Consider the following 17957-nt stretch of genomic DNA (forward strand, 5'->3'; position numbering starts at 1 on the left):
GCTCTGCAGGCAGAACCGCTGCCAGCAGCAGCGCAGAAGTAAGGGTGGCATGGTATGGTATTGCCACCCTTACTTCTGCGCTGCTGCTGGCAGCAGTGCTCCCTTCAGAGCTGGGCATCTGGCCAGCAGCCGCCCCTCCCCTAAAGCTTCTCACGCCCCCTCAGATTGGGGGCACGCTCCCCAGTTTGAGAACCTCTGTTGTACACATCAAGATCATTGGTGCTTTCTAAACAAGTCTGTCTGTTCTGACTGGACTTCAAACTTAAAATGAGAGGGTAACACCAGGGGGCAGATAACCTTAGCTTAGCAGCACATTCAGCTTGTATGTGTTGTGTCTGGTAAATACTGTAACCTCGTTTTATTTCAGTTCAGGATTTAGCTTCGTTAATTGAAAGCAAATGTCCATACAGGAGCGCAGCACTTTACACTTGAAGTTTAACAGTTGGAAGCAAGAAAAAATCCTTTGCAGATGCAGATTGAAATAGCTGTAAATTTTAACTCCTTTGTCCTGGAACACATCATTTTCTTTCTTCCTTTCTTTCTCTTCCCACACCTTCTGCTGCACAGGGCCCTAATGTGTGGGTATAAAAAAAAAAAAAACTTGGATAGATCATGGTAACAACAGGGTATTCTCCTGACACATGCACAGTTCTAGTGCCAGATCCTGTGTCTTAGGAAATACCAGCTGTTAATACCCTGAGGTGAAATCAGGAAGTAACAACCACTGGGCTTGGGTCGTGAGTAGAGTTTGAATTTGGAACCTTCAGTGATTAAAACAATGAGCTTCTACCAACTGAACTAAACAAGTTACAGGCTGAAGTAGCTGCCTCTAATATAGACCGGCCATTAGAGGTGAACCCAGCAGAAAAATGGCCTGGGGAAGGGGAATTGAAAGGGAGGGAAGAGGAGTTGTAGCTTTTTTAAGTGTGTTGGTGGGTTGCTGCTTGGTGGTAGATTAGCTTGAATTGCCGCAGCGCTCCTGCAATGTATAAAGTTATGTCCTGGATTCCCAGGGTGTGAGCTATGCTTGCTTATTAATTGTTTAACTCTCTTTGTGTGGGGTGGGAAGGTAAGTGACAGGGGAAGGGGGAAAAGAGATGTGAAGGGCATCAGCATGGAGAAGAGGAGGGGGGAAGAGAGGCATGGGAAGCACAACAGATGGGAGAGTCATTTGGTGGTAAAGTGAGGAGGTAACAGCAAGTGTCAGCAAAGCCCATGAACTGCATCTGGGGGAGTCCGGAGCCCAGGGGCTAATCTAGAGAAATCTGTGATGTCAACAGCAGTGTCCACCGGCTGTGAAAGTGCTTCCTGCTCCCCCACTGCTTTTCCCAGGCCTCCAAACGAGCTGGAACTTCTAAGCTCCACCCGTGAGGCCTGGTGCTCTCAGCTCGTGAAGGCCAGGCCATGTGGTGATAGTGTCCCGAAGAAGGGTTAGACCTAGCAGCAACTAGCCCTCATTCTCTCTCATGACTGCAGCATTGCCGCCGTCAAGAGGGGCTTTAACAATGAAGGAAGGTAATGGAGGATATGCCACTCGGCTGGAAGTCTGCCCTGACCTACAATCTCTCTTGCCCCAGCTCCGGCCTCTCCCCTGAGGCACAGCTTGCTGTGCGCTCTGCAGATATTTCCCCAGCACTATGGTAGAGCTCTTTCCCCAGCAGCTTCGCAGAGTAGATGTTCTTAGATTTGTGGCAGTAACTTTTTCTCTCCTCTCCCACCATGAGTAATGCTGGCCTTTGGCCTGTGTGACTTTTCCAGTCACGCTTCCAGGAACCCACATGTACACTTGACCTGCCAGACAAGAGCCGCGCCTCTCTCCATCTGACTCTGGCGCCAGAAGGCCAGAGTGAAGACTCAACTCCCTAACTTCTAAATATAATATGGTGATGTACCCATCTCATAGAGCTGGAAGGGACCCTGAAAGGTCATCGAGTCCAGCCCCCTGCCTTCACTAGCAGGACCAAGTACTGATTTTGCCCCAGATCCCTAAGTGGCCCCCTCAAGGATTGAACTCACAACCCTGGGTTTAGCAGGCTCAAACCACTAAGCTATCCCTCCCCCCAAATGCCCCTTAGTTAGTAACTACGCTTCAAACCTACTTCTCCTCTTAGGCCAGGGCTGGGAGATGCACTCCAAAATGCTGTGTAGACATGCCCTCAAGGGGCCTTCATCTCAATCTTCTCTAGCTGAACACCAAGGCTCGCTCTGCGGCTGGTTCACCTGGTGTTGGTCAGCAGCACAGATTGCACTGCAGTGGACAGAGAGACCCTGGAACAAGGGGTGTGCTAGGTGCAGCAAGAGACATGGTCACTTCTAGATAGGCACAAGGCAGGGTAGTCCTAAGCAGTGCGGGGGGCTGACTGGCACCCTCTACCCCAGGATAGATGAACCATAACCCACCTCCGCTTGGTCCCTACAGCAGGCTGTGCCCTGGCACAGGGATCGTTAGGCTGCAAGTCACTCCTAGAGCCCCGACCAGGCAATGCAAGCAAGGTCTGTACAGGAGAGTAAATGATGTTTTTCACAAGTAAAAGAATTTGCCCTCTTTGCCGGCTGTTGTGTGTTCCTTGCCCAGTGGGAGGAATCAGCACCGTCCACTGCACACACCGCCACTGTGCAAGGTGCAGCACCGGCCTGAGGCGCAGTCTCCTTATTGCTGCTCCTGGGGCAGTGCAGGGCAGCAGCATAAGTGCCATGGCCCAGCCTCGAGGTGCATGGCTGCAGAAGGAGATGTTGCTCCTGCTCAGCATCTGTGGAGGAGGAGAGACTTTGAAAGCCTTGGTACGCTCTTCCTTTCCCTGGCCCTCTTCCCTTGCTTGGTGTGCTCATTTCTCGCCTCAGGACTCCCTGCCAGAATCCTTACGCTCACCTCCACTGGGATGGACGCTTCACGGGGCTTTGTTTGCTGGCGCAAACTGCTTTGCCATAAAGACACCACTGGCAAAGTGGCCCTTATTGGAGGGGGTGCAAAGGCTGTGTGAGCTGTATCGGGGAACCACAGGACGTGACGTAACAAACGAGCACATTGATAAAACATACTGGTTAACTCGCTGCTAATCCTCCCTTGCTGTGCTCAGTGGCATGTTGGAGAACTGGGTTCCCAGCCCGGGCCCGTCTCTTCTTTAAAGGGTCCCAAGGATTTTGCCAGGTGTTGACGTTAACCAGTTTGTTAATATTGCTGTTGCGTCTTTCCACTCCCTGCTTGTGTAACGGACCTCTTGTGCTGGGCCTGCAGTCACCCAGTTAACCTACTAGTCGAATTCCTCTCCTCTGCGCTCCTGTAATGAATGCAATGGACCTTCTGCTTCTGCTTCCTACAAAGAGTTTATGCTACCTCTGGGGAGGGGGTGTGCAGGAGCACCTGCCAGGATGCTGTTCTTCTCTTCGGGGAAGGGTGCGTGCTAGCCTGTGAAAGAGGGAAGCGTGACCTCCCTTCTGAACTGGGCCAGCTTATCTGGCTGGTGTGCGGGTGGGGTGCCCTCTCCCCTCCCCGAGGAACTAGCGTCGAACAGTCCAGCTTTCACCTGCCCATCAGTGCCTGGGTTCCTGCTCGGGGGAGGCAGGCAGGCCCTCTCTGTCATATGGTACCCTCATATGCGATCAACCACAATCTGGCCCTGGTCTTTAAATGGCTATAACCCAATATAAATGAACACTGCAGGCCGTTCACTGAGAGCCAAAGCTTGACCCTACCAGCATTAGGGTTGCCAGGCATCCAGTTTTTGACCGGAACGCCCGGTCGAAAAGGGACCCTGGCAGCTCCGGTTGGCACTACTGACTGGGCTGTTAGAAGTCCGGTCGGTGGTGTCCCGGGGCTAAGGCAGGCTCCCTGCCTACCCTAGCTCCGCGTGGCTTCCGGAAGCAGCCACCCTTGACTCATGGGCAGCCAGGGAAGCTCCACACGCTGCCCCCGCCCCATGGGCCGGCTCTGTAGTTCCCATTGTCTGGGAACCACGGCCAATGGGAGCTGCGGGGGCGGCGCCTGCGGGCATGAGGGCAACATGTGGAGCCTCCACCCATGCGCCTAGGGGCTGCAGGGACCTGGCGACTGCTTCCTGTGGATGCTTCCCCATCCCGCACCCCATCCCACAGCCCGGAGTCCCCTCCCACACCCAAACTCCCTCCCAGAGCCTGCACCCTGCCCACACCCCAGCCCCCTCCTGCACCACAAACCCCTCACCCCAGCCCAGAGCCCTCTCCTGCACCCCAAGCCCCTCACCCCCAGCCCCATCCCAGAGCTCACACCCCCAGCTGAAGCCCTCAGCCCTCCCGCATCCCAACCTCCTGCCCCAGCCCCCTCCTGTACTCCAAACCCCTCATCCCCGGCCCCACCCCAGAGCCCGCACCCCCTCCTGCATCCCAAACCCCTCGTCTCCAGCCCCACCCCAGAGCCCGCACCCCCATCTGATGCCCTCACCCACCCCCATACCCCAGCCCCCAGCCCGGTGAAAGTGAGTGAGGGTGAGGGAGAGCAAGCAACAGGGAGGGGGGATATAGTGAGCACGTGGGGCCTTGGAGAAGGAGCAGGGCAGGGGGGTTCAGTTTTGTGCGATTAGAAAGTTAGCATCCTAACCAGCATCAATGGCAAAACTCCCCGTCTTCATGTCTCCTCCTCCAGAGAGCATGGCACCAGAAATCTGCTATTGCTTAGCGGATGGATAATGGTGTCATCACAATGGAACAGTGGTGTCAAAAGACCCAACAATATCTCTTCATTCTTAGAATCAAAACCCAACATCCTCCCAAACATCTTATAGTCCAGGCATAAGGTAAATGCTCTTTTATTAGCAGAGTTCCAGTAATCTGCTTCACACTCACTCTGAGTACGTACTAACTCCATCTACTTCCAATATTGCATGAAAGTCTCAAGCCAGAAACAGCATCCTCGGACATTGTGACAGAAGCACTCATCAACCTCACTCTGGTCAGATTGTGAACTGACTGAGTTGCACATTTAAGGCTGCTGTAATGAGATCCTGGCAAATGTGTCCCTTAAACACCATCCTTTCCCCATCTCCCATCCACCTCTATCTCCAGGGCACTTCATATTAGAGTTGGGGGAATAACTGATTTGTCATTTTGGTGGCAATGCTGAAAAATCAAAGTTTTTGGATCAGGTCAAACTGTACGTGAAAAATTTCAGAACTTCTGGTGAATCAAAAATCTGTTGCAGAGCAGGGATTTGAGCCTGGGTCTCCCCCATCTTAGGTGAGGGCCCTATCAGCTGGGCTAAAAGTTATGGTGGCAAATGAGAGCAGCAACAGATCCACCATCACCACTTCCTCATCCTCTGGCCCGCTTGTGAACGGCCAAAGCTACCCGTGTCAAATGTTCAAATACTTCCGGGTTGACCAAAACTGCACTTTTGGCAAACTATTCACCTGAAAAATGTTCAGAAGCCCACAATCCAAAAGCATCAGTTTTCTGGTCTTTTTGGAAGTTAAATAACATCCAAGGAGTTTAGGCATCTGACAGAAAAGCAATATATCGCTTCAGTAACTTGGTTCCAAAAGAGAAACTACTGGCTATATCCGTTCCTTTCAGCCAGCAGGAACGTGCAATAATGTTCAAAGTACGGTATGTACCCTGCTCTCACAGCAGCATGTTCTCTCCGACTGTCCTCTTAATGTTTCAATTGATCTATATACTCAAGGAACATGCCACTAATGTCCTCCTAGCTGTGCTCTATAGACATACAAATCTCTGCAGAAAACATCTGGTCAAATAGCTTAGCCAAGCATCCCACTAAAACTCCCTGTATAAAATAGCTGAAACAAGTTAACACAGTGGAAATATATTCTATATGAAATAAGCACCCACTGCGGCAGCTAGCTGTGATGCACTTGGCAGAGGATTTTTAAATGCTCTTTTTAGCTCTTTAGGAAGTTTTAAGAGGCTTACAAATCATTGCCATGTAAATATCAGACACGGGATAATCATTACTACAGTGAGCTTATTTTTTGTGGCTGTTTAGAGAAACATTAGGCAGTAATATAGTCATCAAATCTCTCTATGTAACAAGTGCATTCCCTTATTAAAGTGAGCCTCTCTATAACACCCAGGATGTGGTCTTTCTGGTGATTTCTATGAAACTGAATGAACATAAGAATGGCTTTACTGGATCAGACCAAAGGTCCATCCAGCCCAGTATCCTATCTACCGACAGTGGCCAATGCCAGGTGCCCCAGAGGGAGTGAACCTAACAGGTAATGCTCAAGTGATCTCTCTCCTGCCATCCATCTCCACCCTCTGACAAACAGAGGCTAGGGACACCATTCCTAACCCATCCTGGCTAATAGCCATTAATGGACTTAACCTCCATGAATGTATCTAGTTCTCTTTTAAACCCTGTTATAGTCCTAGCCTTCACAACCTCCTCAGGCAAGGAGTTCCACAGGTTGACTGTGCGCTGTGTGAAGAAATACTTCCTTTTATTTGTTTTAAACCTGCTGCCCATTAATTTCATTTGGTGGCCCCTAGCTCTTTAATCACGGGAACAAGTAAGTAACTTTTCCTTATTCACTTTCTCCACACCACTCATGATTTTATATACCTCCATCATATCCCCCCTTAGTCTCCTCTTTTCCAAGCTGAAAAGTCCTAGCCTCTTTAATCTCTCCTCATATGGGACCCGTTCCAAACCCCTAATCATTTTAGTTGCCCTTCTCTGAACTTTTTCTAATGCCAGTATATCTTTTTTGAGATGAGACCACATCTGTGCACAGTATTCAAGATGTGGGCGTACCATGGATTTATATAAGGGCAATAAGATATTCTCCATCTTATTCTCTATCCCTTTTTTAATGATTCCTAACATCCTGTTTGCTTTTTTGACTGCCTCTGCACACTGCATGGATGTCTTCAGAGAACTATCCACAGTGACTCCAAGATCTCTTTCCTGATTAGTTGTAGCTAACTTAGTGAAACTGACAACTCGTTTTTATCAAACCAGGTGTCAAACGTTAATATTTTAAAACATTGGACCGGTGTGTCACCTATAAAATGCATTTCCTGAGTTCAGTAGGTACAGGAGGTAGGCAAGTGGTTAACGTGTTGGACTCTTCTCTCTTCTATAAACATACAAAGTAACAGCCACAAAAATAATCCTTGTAGCGCGTTCGTTCTTGTTCTCCCACCCTCTGCTCCACTGTTCCGCAACCCATCACCCTAATTATCTGAACCTTCCCACCCCTGAAATGTCTACCTGTGTAAGCCATGGCCACTTGATGTGGTGCTCTGTCCCCCTCTAGTGATGGCTGGGCCTGAGGCATTGAGGAGCCTGCCTACAGCCTGGGCCATGCTCAGGCAATAGGGGCTCACACGTGAAGATGTAGACAGCCTGGGGTTCGATCCCCACTGCTGGCAATCCACCTAAGGGGGCTACACCTGTGAGAATTCTGCTCTTTGAGTTCCTAAACAACTGTGTTCCTTTCTTGCAGTGCTACGCCCAGAACCCACGGGCACGTGAGCTACATGATTGGCTCTCCCCTAATGCAGAGATGTTTAGGTCACTACCGATGGGTGTTTTATAGTCTCCAAGCCATTTGACGTCCCCAAGGACAGCACCTCTACTATACCCCATAGAACTAAAACTGAACAGTCAAGCTAGCGAAACAACCGGGCTGTGATAGCTACACAAACCAAGCAGCATTTCAAACACGTTACCAAGAGCAGCCAGAAAAATACAGAGTAAAGGGAACCCTTGAAAGGAAACCATTGCCGTTGTAAATTGGCTGAGCAGGAACTGGCAGCTAATAAAATTACTGAGTCAAAACTGTAGGTAGTGCAAATGGACTTCAGCAGAGCTACACGGAGTTATATCAGCAGAGGAATCCATTTCCATAGGCTTCTAAAGATGGAATAATTCTCCCCTAGCCTTTATGGTGAAGGCTTCAGCCATGACTATTGATTTTTGGATGCCCAGCTTGAAACCCCTTTTAAAGGGGCCTGACCTTCAGAAAAAGTTGAACACCCACTCTCAGAACAGCAGGTCCCTTTAAGGTGTCTCAATATTTGGCATCCAAAATTCCCAGTTTGATAGATAGATAGATGTGTGTGTATAAACACACACACACACACACGTATATATACACACACATACACACACCTTGGCATATACAGCTATTTCAAAGTATAAGTTTATAGAACCAAACGGACTGTGGTACCTATATTTCTGATGCTTATTATGAAGCATCAAGAGCTTTTTGTCTGTGACAAACTGTTAAAACGGATTTAAGATTGTGTGTGTATATTGGTAATTTTAGATAAAATACATCCGTGAGGTAATTATCTCAAAATTGAGTGTTACAAACCAAGGGAATTCAGAGCATATGGCTAAAGCTAATGTCTGGATGTCTTTGAAGGCACTCAAAGATCTTTAACCCTGTAGGGAGACCATGCTATAACCATAAGATGGTGATTTGTTGTTGCAGACTAAACTGGTAGATTGGGGGAGGGTGTTTCCTCCTCTTAGTGTGTATTATTTGTATTACTCTAGCGCCTAGGAGCAGGACATGACAGTGCTAGGTGCTGTACAAACACAGAATGAAAAGACAGCCCACGCCTCAGAGCACTTACAAGCTAAGTATAGGACAAAAGACAACAGATGGAGACAGATCAGCAAGTACCAGGGAACTGAGACAATATTGGTCAGCATAATAGGCTGATGGTATCGTGCACCAGCAGCCTACCCATACAACATTTTCTGTAGCCATCACACAGAGGAGAGTTAGAAGGAGGATAATGTTTGCAGATCTTTGAAGAGGTCCTTGCAAGTGTGAGGGGCAGCATGGGAAAAAGCACAATGGGGCCTGTTTGGAAATGTAACTAGTGGGTGATGGAGGCCGGCACATGGGCTGATCGGAGGAGGGTGCTGACAACTTGATAACAAATGAGAGATCATTGGTAGGGTGGGAAGAGGCTTTGAAGGGCTTTGACAGTGATGACAAACAGCTTATCTTTGATGTGATGGAGAAGAGGGAGCCAGTGGAGAGACGTCATCTATGTCTCTCAAAGTCTGGGATTCTGGGCCCTGCATAGTATTGTGCCCCATCCCCATCCTGTAGTATATTTAACAATTAGGGCTGTCAACCAATTAAAAAAATTAATCACAATTAATCACACTGTTAAACAATAATAGAACACCATTTATTTAAATATTTGTGGATGTTTTCTACATTTTCAAATATATTGATTTCAATTACAACACAGTATACAAAGTGTGCAGTGCTCACTTTATATTTATTTTTTTATTACAAGTATTTGCGCTGTAAAAAAACAAAAGAAATGGTATATTTCAATTTACCTAATACAAGTACTGTAGTGCAATCTCTTTATTATGAAAGTTGAACTTACAAATGTAGAATTATGTACAAAAAACTGCATTCAAAAATAAAACAAAGTAAAATTGTAGCATCTGCAAGTCCACTCAGTCCTACTTCTTATTCAGCCAATCACTCAGACAAACAAGTTTGTTTACCTTTGCAGCAGATAATGCTGTCCACTTCTTGTTTACAATGTCACTTGAAAGTGAGAACAGGTGTTTGCATGGCACTGTTGTAGCCGGTGTCGCAAGATATTTATGTGCCAGATGTACTAAAGATTCATATGTCCCTTCATGCTTCAACCACCATTCCAGAGGACATGCATCCATGCTGATGTTGGATTCTGCTCGATAACAATCCAAAGTAGTGCGGACCAACACATGTTCATTTTCATCATCTGAGTCAGATCCCACCAGCAGAAGGTTGATTTTCTTTTTTGGTGGTTCAGGTTCTGTAATTTCTGCTTCGGAGTGTTGCTCTTTTAAGACTTCTGAAAGCCTGCTCCACACCTCGTCCCTCTCAGATCTCGGAAGGCACTTCAGATTCTTAAAACTTGGGTTGGTTAGAAATCTCATATTGGTACCTTCTCTGCGTTTTATGAAATCTACAGTGAAAGTGTTCTTAAAATGAACATGTGCTGGGTCATCATCCGAGACTACTATAACATGAAATATATGGCAGAATGCAGGTAAAACAGAGCAGAGCACATACAATTCTCCCCAAAGGAGTTCAGTCACAAATTTAATGAACGCATTTTTTTTTAATGAGTGTCATCAGCATGGAAGCATGTCTTCTGGAATGGTGGCCGAAGCAGAAAGGGCCAAACGATTGTTTAGCGTATCTAGCACATAAATATCTTGCAATGCCAGCTACAAAAGTGCCATGCATATATCATCCATCTACCTAGTACATTGATTAAATTTACCAGTCTCCATTTTCTGACACCTATCACTAGCTATCACAGTCATTGTTGTGACCAGTAGTTTCACAATTCGCTCTGTTACTGTTTCGAAGAGTGTGATATTGGCCATTTTCACCCTCTGCTCCCTCTAAATGTCCCATGTTAATTCATAGCCAAAATTCTAGCCATGCATTTGAACACCAGCCTACCCATCATAGTACAGGAAGATACAGTGGAGTTACTGCCAAGAACAACATTTTTGGGCTTAATCCAGTTATCAGACATACCAGCCGTTGCTTTGTCAGATGAGACATGGGAAGGGGCTGCATGGCCCCATCTAGGAGCAGTGCTTGGACAGTTTAGGTTCTGGCCTAACAGTTCTGAGCTTAAAGGTGCTGTGCAGTTCTCCGTGCCCATTGCTATTGATTCCATGAGCTTTCTTCACCAGCACTCCTGCCTTGAGAGGGAAAGACTTGCCTGCCCCACCACACCTCTGCACATGAAGCTCAGAGTCTACCTCTAAATCTGGACACCCTCTGGGAATCCACAGGAGTTTAACGCCATCTCTGCTGAGGCCCTGTGCCTCCGCACCTACTGCAGGTCAGGTGGGCCCCACTCCCTGGCCGCACACTCCACTGGAGCCGTACTGCTGGAGAACCCCCTACTGTCCTCACCTCTGCTATCCTTGGGGGACCCCAGGTAGAGGAGTGCCTTAGAAAAGAGGAGTGTAAATGGGGGCACAGCCATCTCTGCACCATCATCTCCCCAGATCTGGCATAGGAGGCTGGGCATGGGCACGGCCAGGGCAAGGGGATATAGCTGGAGCACAGCTGTATCGAGCAATCCCCTGCTGGCGTAACAACCACTGAAGCTTGTTACACATTTCTGCAACTTAGAGCAGCCCTAAGGCTGCTCTTAATTGTGCTGAGGAATGAACCAGAGGATCCAGCCCTATTGCCCACTCTCAGCTCCCATGGTGTTACTCCTCTGTACCTGTTTCCGGCACGGTGTGGGTCTTGCTTTGGTGTTTCTCACACACTCAGAAATGGATATTGGTTTCAACAGGAGCCTTGGTGTATGCGCAATGCCATATCAGATCCTCGGATACCTTATGCAGATTTAAAAAGGCATCCTTGTCTTAAAGGGACATGTTTGTGCACATTCAAGAAGCACAAGGCTGCCCTGAGCTCATCTAACTAAATTAATCTCCTCAACTGTAAAAAGAAAGACAAGGAAACTTCACCCTGGGAAAAGCAAATGCAAACTGGCTTTCACCAACATAGTTTGCAAACAGTTTATATTTTTCTTCTTTAGCAACCGAGGCGACGAGGAGGGGGAAAGGCAAACACCCAATCGCTCCCAAGGGAATGGGAACGCCTTCCAAAAGGTGTGTTTAAAAAAAAGGAATCTTTAAAAGTTATGTTTGCTGCTTTTCCATGGGTTGACTTTCTGGCTGGGAAAATGGCCTGTTGACAGTCCCTGGCACGAGAATTGCATGGAACAGATTTCTAGAGGAGCAGCACAACGTGTGACCCCAAAACAGCTCCAGAATTTTTGTTTTGCCCAACCCACACCCATTCAAGTGATAGGCTCTGAAAGTCCTGCTTCCAGAGGGCTGGAAAGCCCCACCACCACCACCACCCCCTTTGCTTGATGAGTAATTGCTGCTTCGATAGAGACAGAGCCAAAAGCTAGCCAGTAGTCTTTTTTTCTTCCCTGCCCTCATCACCCCAAAAAATACCTCCCATTCACAGGCTCATTCAATGGAGATCTCTTGTGGCTTAATTCAGGAAGACCCCAATCCTGCAAATCACTTAAGCACATGCTTAACTTTAAGCACACGTCGCCAAAATGAAGCGTGTACTCAAGTGTTTTGTTGGACTGTAACCTAAACGCAGAGTGCTAATACTCCAGCCCCTCTTGCCCTCTAGACTTTCAGATGGCAGGCGAGAGATCTGTACTTTACCCCTCCAGTTTTAATTTGCGTCACGTGTTGCTTCATGTATTGATGTCACTGTGTGACACTTCTAGCTTCAGCACATGCCAATTATTGGGGTCCCCCAAAACGCACTTGCCTGGAGGGGCCAAGCCAAGCCCCCCGCACTGTTCCCCCCCCCCACACACACACCCAGCTGAGACTGGCCAGGCTTCTGCATCAGTCCCAAGCGGCTCAGCTCCGGGGAGACAGGTAGGGCCACGCAGGTGGTGGGAAGCAGAGACTGCCCAGAGACAGAGGTGCACTGGGGTCCGGCCAGGGGGCTGGGGCCAGGGGGTGGAGAGGAGCCCTTGGCCGGCCGGCGGGCAGGCCGAGAGGAGCAAGTGGTGGGCGGGGGGAGCCAGCGGGGTCTCGGGTGCAGTGCAAGAGGGGCAGGCCGAGGCCCCTTCTGAGCATAGAGCCACTGGAGCCATTGTAAAGCTGGCACTGGGGGGCAGAGCTGTAGCTATGTCAGCATAGCATAGACACATTGCACAGGTTTCATTTGCCATGTTTCAACTCTGCACATGGACACGGTTCTTAATTATTTGTCTACACTGGGAAAATCAGTGAGCTGTTGAAAATGTTCTAGGCAGCTCACTTAATTAACGCCTTATTAAACACGCCTAATTAGCACCCAGTTCCGGCAGGATTTCATTCCTTTAACAACGTGTCTGCTGGACATGGTCAATACAGGACTGTCTCTTGTTGCTGGGAAGTCTCAATCCGGGCCACATTTACCTGGGCGCTGTACATACCGTCTCCCTGTGCATATGATTGTAAAATGGAAGTAACAAGCCCCAGAGGTGCCACGTTTCTGAGTTCCCGAGGGGTGCTCGAGCCTCCCTGCCCCCACTCCGCCTTAGGCCCCGCCCCCACTTCACCCCTTCCCCCAAGCTCCCACCTCCAACCCTTCCTGCCCTCCCCCCACCTCTTCCTGCCTCTGCTCCTCTCCCTCCCCCCCAGCCCCCGGTGCCTCCTGCACACCACTGAACAGCTGATTGTGTCAGGCAGGAGGGCTGTGGTGGTGGGGGGGGGGCGGGGAGCACTATTTTTTTCTTGTGGGTGCTCCAGCCCCGGAACACCCACAGGGTCAGCACCTATGATAAGCCCAGAGAAAGTTTGTCTACACATGGAGCTTTTAATAAATGAGTGCTTTGTTCCAGTTTAGCTTAATCCACTGGTTAAAGCTACATCCAAACCAGGCACTCATTCAAAACAAAAGCAACAGTTTGGGGTCAGTCAAAATAGGTTGGGTTCTGACTTTCTTTTACAGGTTTTTCTATAACTCTTAATATAACGAAAGCAATTTTTGAAACGGTCATTTCAAAACATTCCGTTGTGATCTGGTCAAAGCATTAGTTTGACTTTAACCAAAAGCTTCACTTGGATTTTTTTTTCTTTTTTTAAATAGAAGTTTATCTAAACTGGCACTTTCCAATGGAAAAGGGTTCTGCTGGAGAACTTTGAACCAACTCTATCTCTCAACAGAAAAAAATAAAAATAGATGACTTCATTAGGCAGCCGGTGCTCAAACCAAACCTGCAGGTTCGGACTGTTTCATCTTGATAGTTCTAGAGTAGATGAAAATTCATTCTCACGGCCAGTCCCAAAACCAGGTAGCTCAGGAGATGACAAGTGGGAGAGAGGCTACAAACTACAGGAAGGACAGATTGATGCTGGTCTGAGGCCAGGTCTACAGCACAAGGTTTTATTGCCATAAATACATTGGTCGGGGGTGTGAAAACATCTCTCTGCTGGCAAAACACCCAGGGTGGACACAGCTGTGCCAAGAGAGTGCTTCTGTTGGCATAGCAAGTGTCGTTCGGGGAGGAGGGGTTACTAGGCTGACAGAAAAATGCTTTATGTCGTCATGAGCTGGGTCTTCATGAGGATATTCTGCTGGCACAGCTACACCAGTATCGCTGTATCAACAGGGCCTGCGTAGCATAGACCAGCCCTGAGTCTGGTGAAAATGAAAGGAAGGTACAAAGGATGCAGTTTGGAAGCAGAAGTATTAGCATTACTTTTGGTCCCTGTTATGCCTATTGACTGTAACACTTTACTATGAGTGGGTGACTATTCTGCTGTGATTAGCGTGGAGGCAATATGTTTCTAGCCATCTTGATTCACATCCCAGTCCATGCCAAGCTGTGTTAGCTGAAAACCATTGCTTCCACGCTGCTTGAAAGAGGCACGTCCCCTCCGGCATTGTGATTTTGAACATATGGTCCTCTGAACTTTGTGATGAAAGGGACGATAACGCTCTGTCACGTCTGCAGCTGGCATATAATCTTCAGCCTTTGCAGACTTCAAGTTCACCCTAATTTCTTTCACAATAGCTTCTCGAGAGGTTAACGGGCTGGCCGGAGGAGTTTGATTTTAAACAAATGACCCTCGTTCAGAGCAGCTGTCTCAAAGAATGTGTCAGACAGCTGTTTCCCATTGCTCTCCAGTTGTTGGGAATCTAGCATTACTCCTTCCTTCTCCACATTCTTTGAGACAGCCATAGACAATATTGCTCCCTTCTGCTGGGGGTTACACAACATGTAATAAATGAAATGTCATCTTTCTGGCTTCTCTTCCCTCTGCTATTGGTTTGGCAAGCGGCTTCCTTTTCTGAAACTGAGCTGAACCTTATCTGTAGGGCCCTACCAAATTCACAATCCATTTTGGTCAATTTCACGGTCAGAGGATTTTTTAAATCACTGATTTTGTGATTTCAGCTATTTAAATCTGAAATGTCACAGTGCTGTAAGTATAGGGGTCTTGACCCAAAAAGGAGTCGTGAGGTAGGTGGTCAGAAAGTTATTGTAGGGGGGGTTGTGGTGCTGCTGCCCTTACTTCTGCGCTGCTGCTGGCAGCGGCACTGCCTTCATTGCTGGGCAGCTGGAGAGCGGTGGTTGCTGTCTGGGAGCCCAGCTCTGAAGGCAGCGCTGTCGCCAGCAGCAGCGCAGATGTAAGGATGGCACGGTATGGTATTGCTACCCTTCTGCGCTGCTGCCTGCAGAGCTGGGCTCTCAGTCAGCAGCCGTCACTCTCCAGCCACCCAGCTCTGAAGGCAGTTGCGCAGAAGTAAGGGTGGCATGGTGTGGTATTGCCACCCTTACTTCTGTGCTGCTGCTGGCAGCAGTGCTGCCTTCAGAGCTGTGCTCCCGGCCAATAGCCGCAGCTCTCCAGCCACCCAGCTCTGAAAGCAGCGCAGAAGTAAGGGTGGCAATACCGCAGCCCTCCCTAAAATAATCGTGTGACCCCCCCCGCAACTCCCTTTTGGGTCAGGACCCCCAATTTGAGAAATGCTGGTCTCCCCCGTGAAATCTGTACAGTACAGGGTAAAAGTGCACACACAAGACCAGCTTTAACGGGGGGAGACCAGATTTCTTGGTCTGTGACACGTTTTTCATGGCTGTGAATTCGGCAGGGCCCTACTTATCTGACTTTGATAGAGTGGCTACAATGAAATCCTTGTTGCCAGACAGTGGCTGTCTCATCTTGGTCGAATGCACCTAAGGAGACTCAAAGGAGAGCAGTGGAAAGGGGGGGCACTATATGACAATCCACTTTGACAAGCTCAGCACTCACGTTAAAGGCCCAACTTTGGTGCGTCCATATTTCAGGGCAGTTCGTCAGCTGGAGTCAGTCAGTGTAGATCCATTGACCTAGCTCCACTGAAGGTCACTCTACTCCAGCTGAGGATCTAGCCCTTCTTCATCAGGATTCACGGTGCCGGGGAGGGTGCGGGGGTTAGTAGAACATAAGTCATGTGACGCTTCCCCAAATGCTTCATACAGAGTATTGAGCCTTCTGTCGATATTCAGCTTCTGGGTTAAGAGAGAGTTTCAGACACTGCTGGTAACATCATCCATTCATTGAGACATGACCCTGGCCAGCCGGTTCAGGTTATTTTTCTCTGACTGCAGTGGAGCAGTGCATACTGGGATCAATAGTCTCCGCAAGACTCTTGCTTCCTGTGGACTACTTGCTCCATTTCCCAGAAGCTCACTGCCATCCCTGATATCTCCATCTCTCACTCTTCACCTCCGGCACCCACTGAGGCCAAGATCTCCCCTTCAGTCCTCCCTTCATGGCAGCCAGTCCTCTCAAACCCCTCGCTCAGCCCTTCCCAAAAGGCCACTACAGAGATACTGAGCTCCTCTTATTCTGCCCCTGTGGCTCCCAATGGCTCCCTCCAGCGCCTCCCCACTCCTTCACACAACACTGCATTTTCCCTCCATCTAGCTTCTCTTTACAGTGACATCTTCGTGCTCCCTTGGGAAAACACGAGAGGTAGAGCTGGTTTGGAAAATAAGCTCTTTTTGCTGCAAGAAACTCAAATGAATTTTTGTCTACATTTTTTTTTCCACAGACAAGGTCAAGTTTTCAGCAAAAAATCAAAAACTTAAATACTGAAGCTGAAAACCTCCATTTAGAAGATGTTGCTGTGGTGACTTATGGGAGATGACTCTTGCCACCATTCTCCTTTGTGGACCATGCTCTCTGATCAGACCACATCTCCCATAATGCACTGCATTCTTACCTCTTAATGGGGGGAGAGGGTTGCATCATGGGAGATGTGGTCTGGTAGGGGAGATCAGCCCAGAAAGGAGAACGGGGTACATGAGGAAAACAAACTATAATTCCCATGAGGCATCACCACATCACTTCTAAATAAAAATATGCAGAATTGCAGGATTTCTTTAACAAGAAATGAAATCGAAGGGCGATTTTATTAGCCTCTTCCTTGAGGTGCAGGAAATCCTAAAGCTCTCCCTTTCTTAACTAAGATTTCATGCTCAGAAACATACTTCGGACTGGAGCTGGGCAAATAACTGACTTATTTTTTCTCGCTTTGCTAGCAATTTCAAAAAACCAAATGTTTTGGATCCACACACACATTTGGTAGGCCCAAAACGAAGTTTTGTTTCAATCTCCAGCTTTTGAATGTTTCCATTTTTAAATACAACTGAAGGAAATTTCCAGGCAAAATCACTTCAGATTAAAAGCCATGGAAACTTTTTTTTGGTGGGGAGCAGAAGCTATTTAGCAAAAACTGACATGCATTTGCAAACTGTTTGTGCTGCTGAAGCTGCAGGGGTCTGTTTTGTTTTTTTTGCCAAGAAGTGGGTTTTTTTGGCCAAAAAAATGTCACTCCTCTCTATGGGAGGTCTGATCACCTGGGGCTCACCAGAAGCCAAGGGAATACAACTGATGAGGGTAACAGTATAGAATATATCTAGGGATTAGCAGGGAAAGGGTTAACTTTTTCTCCCTGAGGAGCAAAAAGAGCACAGCTGCATGTCCTCAGAGCAGGACTTGTCTGGGGAGCTATCCATAAGGGCAGTGAGCTGTAGTGATTTATGTCTTCCCAGGACACCACAGGATATGATCCAAAGCCCCCTAACAGCTCCCACTGACTGCACTGGGCTTTGCGTCAGGCACTGGAAAAGGCTTTGTTCCAGAGACTGCAGCAGGGTCTTCAGTGGGAGTTGGGGAAAATGCTAGCTGGGGAAATTCTGGGATTTTGGCTTGACAACAATGTGATCTGTCTGGTTCCATTGAGCAACATGACCCTGCTGGGTTTTTTAAACATCTTAACCCCTTCCTGTGAGGGAGAAAGACTTTTCCCTGCTTCGACTGGGGTCTAGAAACTCAGTAGCTCTCAGCTGGGGCACTGAGAGAATCTGTGCTCTGCTCTCTGCCTCTGGTATTGTCCTCTGTAAATCTGTTAAAATAGCCTTGGTTATATTTTTTTAACATA

General features: G+C 48.1%; 1 long non-coding RNA gene across 1 annotated transcript; it reads right to left on the reverse strand.

Moving 5' to 3' along the window:
- Positions 1 to 323: 323 nt before the first annotated feature.
- On the reverse strand, positions 324 to 4647 carry LOC120374985. Its single transcript, XR_005586377.1, has 3 exons — positions 4574 to 4647; positions 2401 to 3406; positions 324 to 571 (listed from the first exon to the last, which is right to left on the reverse strand). It is a non-coding gene; the product is annotated as an uncharacterized LOC120374985 (long non-coding RNA).
- Between the last annotated feature and the right edge of the window lie 13310 nt (positions 4648 to 17957).

The sequence above is a fragment of the Mauremys reevesii genome, linkage group 11 (genome assembly GCF_016161935.1).
Source record: "Mauremys reevesii isolate NIE-2019 linkage group 11, ASM1616193v1, whole genome shotgun sequence".
NCBI classification, from domain to species: domain Eukaryota; kingdom Metazoa; phylum Chordata; order Testudines; family Geoemydidae; genus Mauremys; species Mauremys reevesii.